Here is a 12,667-nt window from a genome sequence, read left to right as displayed (position 1 = left end):
AAAATCCTATAGCGTACAAACGCAGTAATTTCACACAGAGAAAATAGGTCTCTTGGTCTCTACATCCGTATTTAGCGGCTCTTAAAATAAGCCTTATATATGTCTAGGATTGTGAGAATAGAAACCCTAAACAATTGCATAAGTCTAGGCCGAATTTCAAATATAGAAAACTGAAAATCGTAAATCTTGATAGATTGAGCTGCTGTCGAGTTATCTATCGAGCTTCACACTAAGTCTTGATAGCAGACATCTGTCGAGCTATCTGTTGAAACTTAATGAACAACTTTTCTTCACTTGTTTCTTGAACCAATCTTCATGTCTTTAATACTTGACTTGAACAACATGTTTCTTAAAGTACTAAACTCATCTTAGATCAACCCAATTATAACTAAAGTGCATTTTGTCAAAGGATTAGACAATTACAATAAAATATGACCCTAACAATCTGTTTCTTTCTCAATAAAATTTCTTTGCAGTTGATAGAAAAAAAAAAAAAAAAAAAACTCTCGTGTACAACAAATTTGGGCTGCCTAGGACTATTGATAGAAGGAAGTAAGGTGTACCAAATCATTGTGGAAATGTGAGAATATTGAATCAAGAAGATGGAACATTAATATAAAATAAAAAATACCAGAAACAATAATACTAGCTCATAAGAAATAATGAATATTAACATGCACAATAGGAAAGTATTTACTAAGGATGTGGGGAGGCTTCGGTGATCAAGTTCTTACATTATTTTTGGTAAGTAATAGTACCACAAGGCTGTAGCACAGTAAAGTGTAATGGCATATGAACTAATAGATGAAGAACAAATCGAGGAAAACGATGGTGTTGAAAAGAGTGAGAAAGGGAGAGAAGCGTGTGGATGAAAATTTCTTTTAATGGTTAGTAACGATATCTAATAATCTATAGAAATAATGTTATTTCTATAAAAAAAAAATGTTAGTTTGCATCATTTTACCCAGTTCAAGTACATTTAAATTTTACAAAAATGATCGCATTAAAAAAAAAAAAAACGATTTATAACAATGTGTGCAGGCATGTTGAAGCTGAACCTTAGTAAATGTTTGTGAATTTGCTCATGTTTTTAAGAATGGCATTTTATTTCGCTAGATATCCAATTAACTAATACTTCCATACCCCAATTATGTCCTTTTTTTTTTTTTTTTTTTTAAGAAGATTATTTTCCTTTTTAATAGTAATGCAAGTTGTATAAGAGCATTTACATACGTTATATAACATTTTTGGTCAAATCAATATTAATATATATAGTGGGTTTTAGTTAGCTCAACTGATAAAGTCTCTAATGGTTGTTAAATAAGAGGTTTAGAATTCAATCCCTGTCTACATCAAAAACCGTTTAGTGTCTTTATTTGATAATGAAAAGCTATCATCAAAAGTAGATGTCATATGTTGAAACTCTCTCAAATATATATATATATATATATATAAGCAGAGATCTCATTCGAGAGAGCATAAACTTCTGTCGTGTGGCGCACTTTATGAAAAGAATTAAAATATTATTAAGCCATATTAGAGATAAGAACAAATTTAAAAATAGAGACTCTTTATTTCCTTTGATTCAATGTTTCAAGACTACTTTTTATAACATTTTATTCAATATTTCAAAACTATTATTTGTTTCATTTGGTTCAATGTTTCAAGACTTTCCACTCTCTCAGACACACAAAACTCTTTGCATTTCCATTCACCATTTTCACTTCTACTCCTTTACATACACATGCCCACAACCCTTAATGTCATCTCATCTCAAATACACTCAAATAAAAAATGATATTATTTACCTTCAACCTTTAGTTGTAATGGATACAAAATGAAGTGTCTACAACAGTGATTGTATAAATTTATTCTCATGACTCTATTACATTAAAAAAAAAAAAAAAAAAAATTACTCTCTTCATCCCAAAATGTTGGTCCTTTAAAAAAAATTCAACTTTTTAAGAGAACATCATTTAAGATGCTAATAAGTTTTAGAGAATGTGCAAATTAAAATGGTGCAAATTTCCAAAACCACCCTTATTAATTTAAGAGAAGTACTACATCCACAACAAATCATAGGTGATAACTTGTTATTAGTTCTAATTTGAATTTACCAATGAAATACTTTTTTGCCCACCAATATTAACCAATAATAACCAGCCATTGAAGATTTGTTGTCAAAGTATTGTGAAAATATTGTGGATATAACATTTCTCTTAATTTAAATTATAAAAAAATTAAAAAAAAAAAAGAATGACATTGAATTTTTAAATAAAGTAAGGGTAAAATATAAATTTTATTTATTAATTTTGGAAAGAAGATCTCATTTTGGTCCTTACATTTTGGGACCATAATCAATTTGGTTCCTACAATTTAATAGCAGTCAATTTGGTCTCTACCGTTAAATCACTAACGGAAAATGCCTATGTGGAAAACAGTGTGTATTATTGACACACTTAGGGCTGATGTGGCTTGTAAAATAATATTAAAAAATTGTAATGAACAAAAAAAAAAAAAAAAAAAAAAATACCACCTCGCCTAAAAATATAAAAAAAAAAAAAAAAAAAAAAAAAAAAAAAAATACCACCTCGCCTAAAAATATATAAAAATTAGAAAAACACAAAAACAAAACAAAATTAATTCCTCAATTAAATCAAAAAAAGAAAAAAAAATCCACATGAAATTTTTTTTTCTTTCACTTTCTTGCCAACTAATCACAAAAATACATCCAAAAAAAAATCATCTCTAATTCATTTTCTCTTCTTTTCTTCCACTTTCCTCATAACCAAACACTGAAACCCATCTAGATATCAAATTCTCCAAAAACAGTAGTCGACCATCACTAATCATCCACACCCACTAAAACCCAGTCACACCACAGCAACAAAACCCAAATGATGCTAGAAATCTCAAATCAATCCAACCCATCCGTAGCAACAAAACTAGATCAACTTAAAGAAAAATTTTGAGACCCAAAGCAACCAACTATGCAACAACGAGAGAGGTTGTGTTTCAAGCTCATCAAATCTCAGTTTGTTTATTGCGCAAAGCTGGGATGACATTGCCATGACTAGCTATGTTTGTGTGTGTGTGTGTGTGTGTGTGTGTGTATTAGTTTGGTGGCCAATAGAAGGCTTAATGGATTGATGCTATTGCTAAATCTTAGATTTGACTGGTGATATTTTTATTGCTTAATTATGTGTTCATAACAGACCCACTTATGCAGTTATGCCCCCCCACTGCTCTACTCCAAGAAACTCTACCCTTTGCAAATTACCCAAAATGGCATGTCTAACAACTTAGAAACGGTAGATCACCGTGAAAATCTTCCAAAACTCATCTAGACCCCAATCAACCCTCAAACACCAATAAATTTTGATATTGCAAACAAATTGCAGTGGGTGATGATGCTGTGTTATGAGACCGTGTTAGCAGATTTCTTTTAGGATGTAGTGAATATTTTCAGCCTAATTAATTTTGTTTTTGTATTTTTCCAATTTTAATATTTTTTTTAGGTGATGTGGCATTTTTTTTATGTTGGTTATATTTTTTTAATATTATTTTCTAAGCCACATTAGTTTTAAGTGTGCCAACCATGCACATAGTTTGCCATATAGACATTTTCCATTAATAACTTAAAAAGCAGAGACTAAATTGACTCCAAGTTGAAAATAACAGGGACCAAATTGACTGCTACTAAAATGTAGAGACCAAATTGACTGCAGTCCCAAAAGGTAGGGACCAAAATAGTATTTCCGCTTTGTTTATAGGGAAAAAAAAAACTAATGTTTGAAAAAAAAATATGAACGTTTAGGCCTCGTTTGGGAGAAGGGAATGGAATGGAAAGGAAATGAATGAAAAGAATAATTTTAGAATATTCTTCTCTTCTCTTGTTTGGGAGTTTAAGTGAGAGTGAATGGAATGGATAGGAGGGAACACATATTCCTCTCTATTCCTTTAAAATCTCAAATTTTAATTCCCCCAAAATTATGAGAAATGGGAGGGAATGAAATTCGATTTAATGATTTTTTTACTAAAACTCCCAAAATACCCCTATATATTCAATCTTTTATTTTAAAATAGAGTTCTAATAGTAATATTGTTATAAAATGATTTCATTTTATTCCTTCCGTGTTACTCCCACACAAGATTACTTACATTCCATTCATTTTCATTTATTTTCATTTCTTAATTTTAAAACATTCAATCAAGGCTACTTAATTCCATTCCATTCTGTTCTTTTCCATTCCTTTCCCCTTACTTAAATACATTTCATTCCATTCATTTCCATTCCATTCCCTTATGATCATTCCATTCCATTCCATCTTAAGCCCACTTTCTCCCTAATTTGCGAAGAAAACAAAACCTTCACAAAATCATCCCCTCCAACCAAACACGCACCTCAACTATTTTCTCACCTTACAAATCAGTAATCAGCAATCACCCCACTTTTCTCTCCAACTTGTGACCCCACCAAACATAGCCTAAATGTGGGTGTATATTGAATGAATATGCATGTGTGTAATTCTTGTTGCTTTTCAGTTGATCATAAACTTTGAGTAGTACATATATTTTTGAAGGGTAAATTGTAAATTACACCTCTAAAGTTTGAGGATGATTGGATTTTACACCTGAAGTTTCAGAATTTGAATTTTACTCGCTGGAGTTTGGGGTGTTTGGATTTTACACCCTAAAGTTTCAGAATTTAGATTTTACCCCTTAAAATTTGTTAGTGTTTGGATTTTACACTAAAAATTTATGAAACTTTAGGGTGTAAAATCCAAATACCCCAAAACTTTATGGGATAAAATCCAAACACTCCTAAAATATAGGAGCTAAAATCCAAATTCTAAAACGTAAGGGTGTAAAATTCGAAAAACTCACAACGTCAGGGGATAAAATCCAAATTTTGAAACTTCAAGGTGTAAAATTCAATTACCTCCAAACAATAGGAGTGCAATTTGCAATTTACTCATTTTTAAAAATAGAACTTTACATGTGCTAGCTAAACGGTAAACCATATATAAATGCCAATCCTAATCATTAATCAGTAACCTATATTTGCATTCAGCCAACAGAGATACCAACAGGATGACATATGGCAGCAGAAGTAAATTATTTGCACAGCAAAAGCCTTTCTTTTTTTCTCCAAAAAAAAAAAAAAAAGATTCCCAAAGGGACAACTAATGATTTCTATTCCAGCTAATTAGCATAATGGCATGTTTGGATGTTTAAAAAATGAGGGGGAGTAGAGTAGAGGGAGGGAGAGTAATGCAATTACCTTATTTGGAAGTTTTTTAAAGAATGAGGGGGAGGGGTTTGGAGGAGTTTGGAGGGGTTTGGACTCCCTCTAACCCCCTAATTTTAATTCCCTCAAATTGGAGAGATTTGGAGGAGGAGTAGAGTACATAAACTATTAACCAAGTAAATTACCTAATTTACCCTTATTATATTAACAAAATTACACAAGGGGAAGGACTAATTACTCCCTTCCCCCTTACTAATTTTAAAAACATCCAAATAAGGTGGAGGTGAATCATTCTCCTCTACTCTCCTCCCCACTACTTCCCTTCCCTCTACTCCCCTCTACTCTCCTCCCTCTCTAAACTTCCAAACAAACCATAAATGTATGAAATACTAATAAATAATAGACGACACTGATAATGCAATTATGTAAGATACTATTGCAAAGTTATTAATATATATTTTAAAAAATGAAGAACAAATGTAATAATTTTGAAACACAAAATAGAATACTACTACTATCCAATATCTATAATTAAAAAATAAAAAAAATTAAAAAAGAATAAGAAGAAGTTGTAATCATATCTTCAACTGTTCAATGGATGATTGCACTCCTTCAGTGTTGTCTTATTATTTAATTTGGCTCCTGCTATTCTTGTGGTCACTCGTTGCCTTGTCCTCTTTAGGGAGGTTACTGTTGAAGACAAAAAATTAGTAGGAGGCTAAAATGCAGTCGTTTACACATTCTTTAAAGGACAGCAATGACACGATATCGTTTAGTATAAACAAAGAACTTATGAGTTTCACAAATACGACACTGTTTTGCAGTCAATTTAATATTCTCTCCGTTTCAATTTGTTTATCCTCTATTTTATTTTGAGATGTCACAAAATATTATCTTGTTTTTGAAATTAAAAACTATTAATTTACTAATGTTCCTATTATACACTTATTTTATTTCCAAAACTATTTTTGATAAATTTATTTAAAGGTAGTTTTGGAAACTTATACATTATTATAGTGCAAACAAGACAATAAAATGATATTCTCTTAAAAGTTGGATTTTTGAAACAAGACAAACAAATTAGGACGGAACTCTCCCTTAAAAGTTACCATGACTTTTGAGTGGAGTTGTAATGTGTTTTTGTGTTAGAACCCCTTTCCCTCTCCCTTATGTATGTGTGTGTGTGTTTGTTTCTCAAAAAAAAAAAAAAAAATGTCAGGTGTATATCTCTTATTGGTAGATGTTAATGACAGTTTTTCCTGCTTAATTTGGGAATTAGTTTTGAATCTTTTGATACTTTGAGTTAGTTTTTCCTTTCTCCCTCATATAAGGGTTCTATATAAATAGATTAGTGGTTGTATCTATTCTCATTTCTTCTTATCAATAATAATAATAATAGTCTATTCTCAGTTCTCTCTAATCATTTTTGCAATCAATAGAAGTCTTTTTTGAGTTCTATTTAGAGAGACAGTTCTTTAGTTTTTGCAGTTACCTTTGGTAAGTTGGGTTATGTATCGGGTTGAGAAACTGGTTCAAAGACAGTAAGAATGTACAAAACTGAGGTGAGGTCCACCCTTACTGGTTTGGGTATGGCAGGCCCATTTGCAAGAACCAGGTCATGTGCTAAAATTTGGGTCATGGTCATAAGTTTCCTTGGGATTAATAGACTCTTGGATTTGGGATAAAAAAGTGGGTTAGCACTTAGCGCCAATTGAGCTTTAATGAGTTCGAGCATTTGGGCACAAAATAAAGACATGGTTTGAAAGGGTCACTAGGACACCGTGTTCCCTTATTGTATTGGGATTGCTTGGGCGTTCGAAGTGGTATCCTCTTGGTTCCTAGTGTGGCTTGCTGAGTTTCTTCTTTCTTGCATCATTCCCATGGGTTTGGGTTGGCCTAACTGGGCTTTGGTGGGTGCTTGGTTCACATCGGACCCTCCGTTCTTCTGCTTGGGTTGCGGTGGAAAGCTCAGATCTCAAAGTGCATATTCAACCCGAATTTGGAAGCTGAGGCTGAGTCCAAACATTTGGTCATGAATATTAATTCTTACACATCTGCTAGGTCCATCTGACATTGGGTTCTCAAATGTCCTATATGGCCACGTTACTTCTTGCGCACCTTGAAGAATCTCTAGTAGCAGCATGAAAGTCACATGTTGCTTCCATTGTCCGACGCTTCCGATTCACGATTGTTTGAACTTGTTTCCATGGTGGTTAGCTATGGTGGAAGATGGAAGGTGAAGGTGGAGCAAAGCTGTGAAAGTAGGATATGATTTTAAGGTGGGTTTAAAAAATAGAGAAATGGCAGACTGGAAAATGATAGAGAAAGATCCTAAAGATAAACTTTGATGATGATATGGCTTAATTTAATTAGTTAGTTATGTTGTGCTGCTTGTGCACTTGTGCATGACAACAATCTAATGAGGCACCAATCTGGGTTTATGATTGAGCAATAATTTTCTACGACAATCTAATGAGGCATCAATCTTGGTTTTGGTGAGGACTCGTTTCATTATTCAGGTTATTATTTACTATTATTATTTTTTAAAATAAATAAATAACTCAATCACTATATTTTTAAGAACAATGTTTATCATTCGCAATGTGTACAAACACACACTGTCCAATATAATTGAAAATGCCAAAATTTTAAATGAGTCATACTTTTTATGTTAACTAAAAATTGTTTTATTTTTTTACTCATTTTTTCTAATGCTACTAAACATTAGAAAACATGAAAAACTATACTTACACAAGGTTTTTTGTTGAAACAAACAAAGCGAATATTAACAAAATTTTGTCTTCAAATTTTGTCTTCTTTCACATTTTAATGAGATAGGTTTGATACTTTCGTTGATATGCTTTAAAATGACCCAAATTTACAGCCTTCCCATTTAAGTTCAGCACTTGAAAAGAAACTTCTAGAAAATTTCACTCAAATCTTTTAAGTAAGCTGTTGACATTGAGCAACATACGGTTACCAGAACTCAAATTCCTCATCAACTATCTACCATTATCAAAAACATGTTTATTTATTTATTTTCTCTTCAAAAAAAAAAAAAAAAACATGTTTATTTTGCAAAAGTTTACAAATTCAGAAGCAATCCATTTTCCCAACCACAATTGGTGTTTAAATCTCTGCCCCAAAACTAACAAGCAGTGTGTACTACTACCAACAAAACTAAAGAAATACCACAACATCAAGTCTGTAAACAGAACAAAAATTTAAAATTAAAAGTAAAATAGGAAATGACTATTTAATTTATATTAAGTAAAGTCATACATCCATAATATGGTTTTTACATGTTGACAAATTTTGTAAAAATTCTTATGGGATATCATAGACATCTCAGTCCCTTTTACATTCAAACTTAACTTGCCGAATTTCTTTTTTCATATTATTATTATTATTATTATTGGAGGGGGTGGGGATGAAGCTATGAAGAACTTACAGTGGGAAGCAGATAGGACAAGAAAAAAAATAACCTGCTTATGAAAAATTTCACAAGAAACTCCCGGTACATTTTTCAAAGTAAGGGCGTAGGGCTTCCCAGACTTTGAAGCAAGAAAAAGAGTAGCAGTAGCAATCAACTGCAGCAGAGCAAGATTAGAATTAATAAACTGATATGCAACCAGATTAATAAATAACATTTCAAAAGCAAGTAGAAAATGACTTCCAGTGGTCTCTGGAAAATTTCACCTCATCCCCTCTAAAAATAAGGAGTTGAGGGTGAGGTGTATTGTCCGTTAAAACTAAATTTCAACCCAAATAAAGAAAGAGTCACCGGATCTAAGAAACCCCCAACACAGCTAAGGACCAAAAAAATAAAAGGACACTCACAAAGAAGTTATAATCTGAGAGAGCTCACTGAAAACCCATCTCTTTATCATATATACTTTTCAAGCCCACAAGTGCCTAAAACGATTGAAAGCGAGCTCTGGTGTCAAGCATCAAGGGAACAACTAGACAGAGACTTGCAGTGAGGAATAATGATGTGTTGTAGTAGTAGAACCGCAGAAGTAGCAATGGCTCTTTAATTTGTAAAAGTTTTAAAAAGTAAAAAATAAAAGTGGATAAAACATCAAATAAAATTAAAGATTATTGAAGAAAAATATTTTTCTTTTTTCGATGACCTAATTTATCTTGGTGTAGAGTTTAGATCACGGTTTTAAAAACCGTACCAGGGGTAAAATCGGATTTACTTTTAGTTCTTAGTTTAACCTGATTTTTGACTGATTTTTATCGATATTAACCGGTTATGGGGGTATTTGACTGGATTGGTGGCCGGTTACCTGTTCAACTGGTCAGACCGATCTGATCGGTCCGATTTTTAAAACCCTAGTTTAAATTGTAGATTCCTTTCTTTTATAATAGAAAATGAATATGAGAATATAAGAAAACCATCTTTTCACCTTATATTATAAGTCTTCTCTATCCCTTTTATTGGCTGCCACTTCTTTGGTCTAACAGATTATCCTAAGTCCACTGGAGACTATAGCGAACGTTGGAATTACTAATGGGTCCATTATTGAGAGAACCCAATTTGAGGTTATCTTATCTACTCTTCATTTTTAACCGGTTTTGTTTACCCTATAGTTTTACATTGGTTTCAACCTAATGACAGTTGGGCTAGCCCAACTCAGGCCGATGATCTTTTATTCAGTTCAAGTGTCACTAACTTTGCCGGTTCAAGAGTGCTTCACATGTTTGGTGGCATAGCAGGCTTGTGGGTGCATTTATTGAAGGCCCACGATTGGCCAATTCGACCAAGCAAGCAGGTCCATGACTTTATGTGGTCATAGCGCGTATCTAGTCATGCTCGATTCATTCTTGTTATGGTTTGGTTGGTATGAGTTCAACCTAGTTCATTTCTCACGATAGTGAGATCATACAATGATAGTGGTCTTATTACAATGCAATGTCATTGGGAGGATAGTTGTCAACACAACATTAGCCAGTTGCACAGGTGCCCTTACAACCTTGTTTAGCAAACACTTATTGGTGGGACATTGGAATAATGTGCTAGACATTTGTAATGGTCTGCTAGCAAGATTTGCTACAATCACCTCAAGGTGTTCAGTGTACTGGAACCTTGGGCAACAATCATATGTGGCTTTGTGGCTCCTTGGGTTTTGATTAGGTGCAACAAGCTTGCAAATAAGTTAAAATATGATGACCCACTAAGGCAGCACAATTACATGGTGGGTGTGGAGCGTGGGGGTAGGGATGGCAATTTTTGCCCGACCAGTGGATACCCGGCCCGGCCCAACCCTAATGAGCCAGATTTTACCCGGTTCGATTAGGAATAGGGTCGGGTATGGGTTTAAAAAAAAAAACCCGAGGCGGGTCCGCGTCAGGTCTGGGTTTAAAAAAAAAACCCGAGGCGGGTCCGCGTCAGGTCTGGGTTTAAAAAAAAAACCCGAGGCGGGTCCGCGTCAGGTCTGGGTTTTATCAAAAAAACCCGAGACCCGACCCGTTAAAAAGCCCGGAACCTAAATTACGAAAATACCCTCCTATATATATAAACCTAATCTAACCCTAATTCCCTAACCCGGTACTCAATCTCCCTCATTTCTTTACTTCAGTTCAGCCTCCCTCGCCTCCCTCCCTCATTTCGCCTCCGTCCATCCCTTGCCTCCCTCGCCGGTCAGCTCAATTCCTTCCTTTACCTCCCTCACCTCCCTCGCCTCAGTCCGTCCCTCACCTCCCTCGCCGGTCAGCTCAATCCGTCCCTCACCTCCCTCGCCTCACTCCGACGCTCCGACGCCATTGCTTCCTCTGTCGCCATGGGTTGCAACATCTTCTCACGCTCATCAACCGCCAACCAAAGCCCTTCTGCGATTCCCACAACTGTCAATTTAGAAATTCAAGGATCTCAAAGTAAAAATCGTGGGCTTCGGGCCAGAAAGAAGAAGAATAGGAGAAAGAAGGGTGGCTCAAGGCCAGTTACAAACATAAACAGGTAATGTTCTGCAAAAGTTGGAAGAAAGAGAAATTTACTGAGTGCATTTCAAATTATAGATTGCACAGTGTTGTAATTGTAGGTACTTGGATCTTGTTCTTATTGTGATTTTGGTTTTGATTTTCGAAATGTATAGAAGATGTTTAATTTAGGAAATTATTCAAGGTGTAATTTTTATCTATATGTTCTCAATGGAATACCAGATATTTTATAATTTGTTAGTCTTAGATAGTTGTTATAGTTTTACATTGTTTTCAATTTCATATTGTTTTATATGTGTTTGGTTGATGAGAAAATGAGGGAAGAGAAATCGAAACAAGTTATAATAAATTTTGGGGCTTTCTGCCTTGTATTGATGCCATTTGGAATTCTATATTATGTTGGGCAAAATTTGAGCTTAAATCTGGGCTTGAATTAAAATTTGGGCTTAATTTTTTTTTTCTTTTCGGTTGGGCCCGTTTGGGCCCAATTCTTAAACGGGGCCCGCGGGGCCCGGCTGGGGCGGGTCCGAGCCTCGGAAAAAAACCCGGTTCCCTAAACGGGCCGGGTCCGGGTTACGGGTTTTGCCCCACAGGTCGGGTCCGGGTATGAAAAAACCCGGCCCGAACTCGACCCGTTGCCATTCCTACGTGGGGGGTTTTATTCACAGGATTGTTTGCAACGACGTCGTATATGAATGAGGTGTATCTGGGTCAACCCGGTAGGCCATACAGGTTGTTTATGGGAGGTGGAGGGTAGCTATTAGTAGCACCAATTGTACAAATATTGGTGGTGTCAGCCTGTCAGGGTGGGTCATGATGGGACAACTTTTTTTTTTTTGCTTAATAAAATGAAGTTGTTAAGAGTGTCAAGGGATGACGAGGTGGCAGGCATGGATATGACAAGGCTTGGTGGTTTTGCTTACGCTTACCATGATGAAGATGATCAATCTATTAAGCATGCATATTTGATGGGGAAGATTGAGACTAACATTGAGACCCCACCAGCTAATCTTAGTTTACCATCAGCGGATGTGTGATCAGGCTTTTTTTGTTTGTAGCAAAATAATTAGAGGAAAAAAAAAAGTAAACTAGAATATATATATATATATGTGTGTGCGCGCGCGCGCGTGGGTGGGTACCATATGTATGAAATTTAAGAAGTGGGAGAGCACGCTATTGGTTATTGTAAGAACAAGTCTACGTAGTATGTTCTTTTGATGTTTTTTATGGTCCTAAACCTTTTGAATCTTGATAATATAATTGTAACCAGGCTAAACATTCAGCATTGGTGTAATGCATTAATAAAAGTTTTCCATTCACAAAAAAGAAAAAAAGAAAAAAAAAAAGTGTAGAGTTTTAAATTTAAGTTAATAAGTTGAGTTTGTCTCCTTTAGTTTTCTTTTAATTTTTTATTTGTTTGATGCAGAAATTCCAATTTAATTCATAAACTTCCAACTGTTATGTTTTTACCTC

The 12,667-nt window shown here is 34.4% G+C and overlaps 1 long non-coding RNA gene and 1 pseudogene across 1 annotated transcript; one reads left to right on the top strand and one right to left on the bottom strand.

Moving 5' to 3' along the window:
- Nucleotides 1–8,621: 8,621 nt before the first annotated feature.
- LOC136068862 (uncharacterized) lies at nucleotides 8,622–9,257 on the bottom strand. The gene is made up of 2 exons (XR_010630169.1): nucleotides 9,092–9,257; nucleotides 8,622–8,841 (listed from the first exon to the last, which is right to left on the bottom strand). It is a non-coding gene; the product is annotated as an uncharacterized LOC136068862 (long non-coding RNA).
- Nucleotides 9,258–9,509: 252 nt separating this feature from the next.
- Nucleotides 9,510–12,231, top strand: LOC112037985 (ammonium transporter 1 member 2-like; annotated as a pseudogene).
- Nucleotides 12,232–12,667: the final 436 nt, after the last annotated feature.

The sequence above is a fragment of the Quercus suber genome, unplaced genomic scaffold, assembly GCF_002906115.3.
Source record: "Quercus suber isolate HL8 unplaced genomic scaffold, Cork oak 2.0 scaffold_138, whole genome shotgun sequence".
NCBI lineage: Eukaryota > Viridiplantae > Streptophyta > Magnoliopsida > Fagales > Fagaceae > Quercus > Quercus suber.
This window is presented reverse-complemented; position numbering and strand designations above follow the sequence as displayed.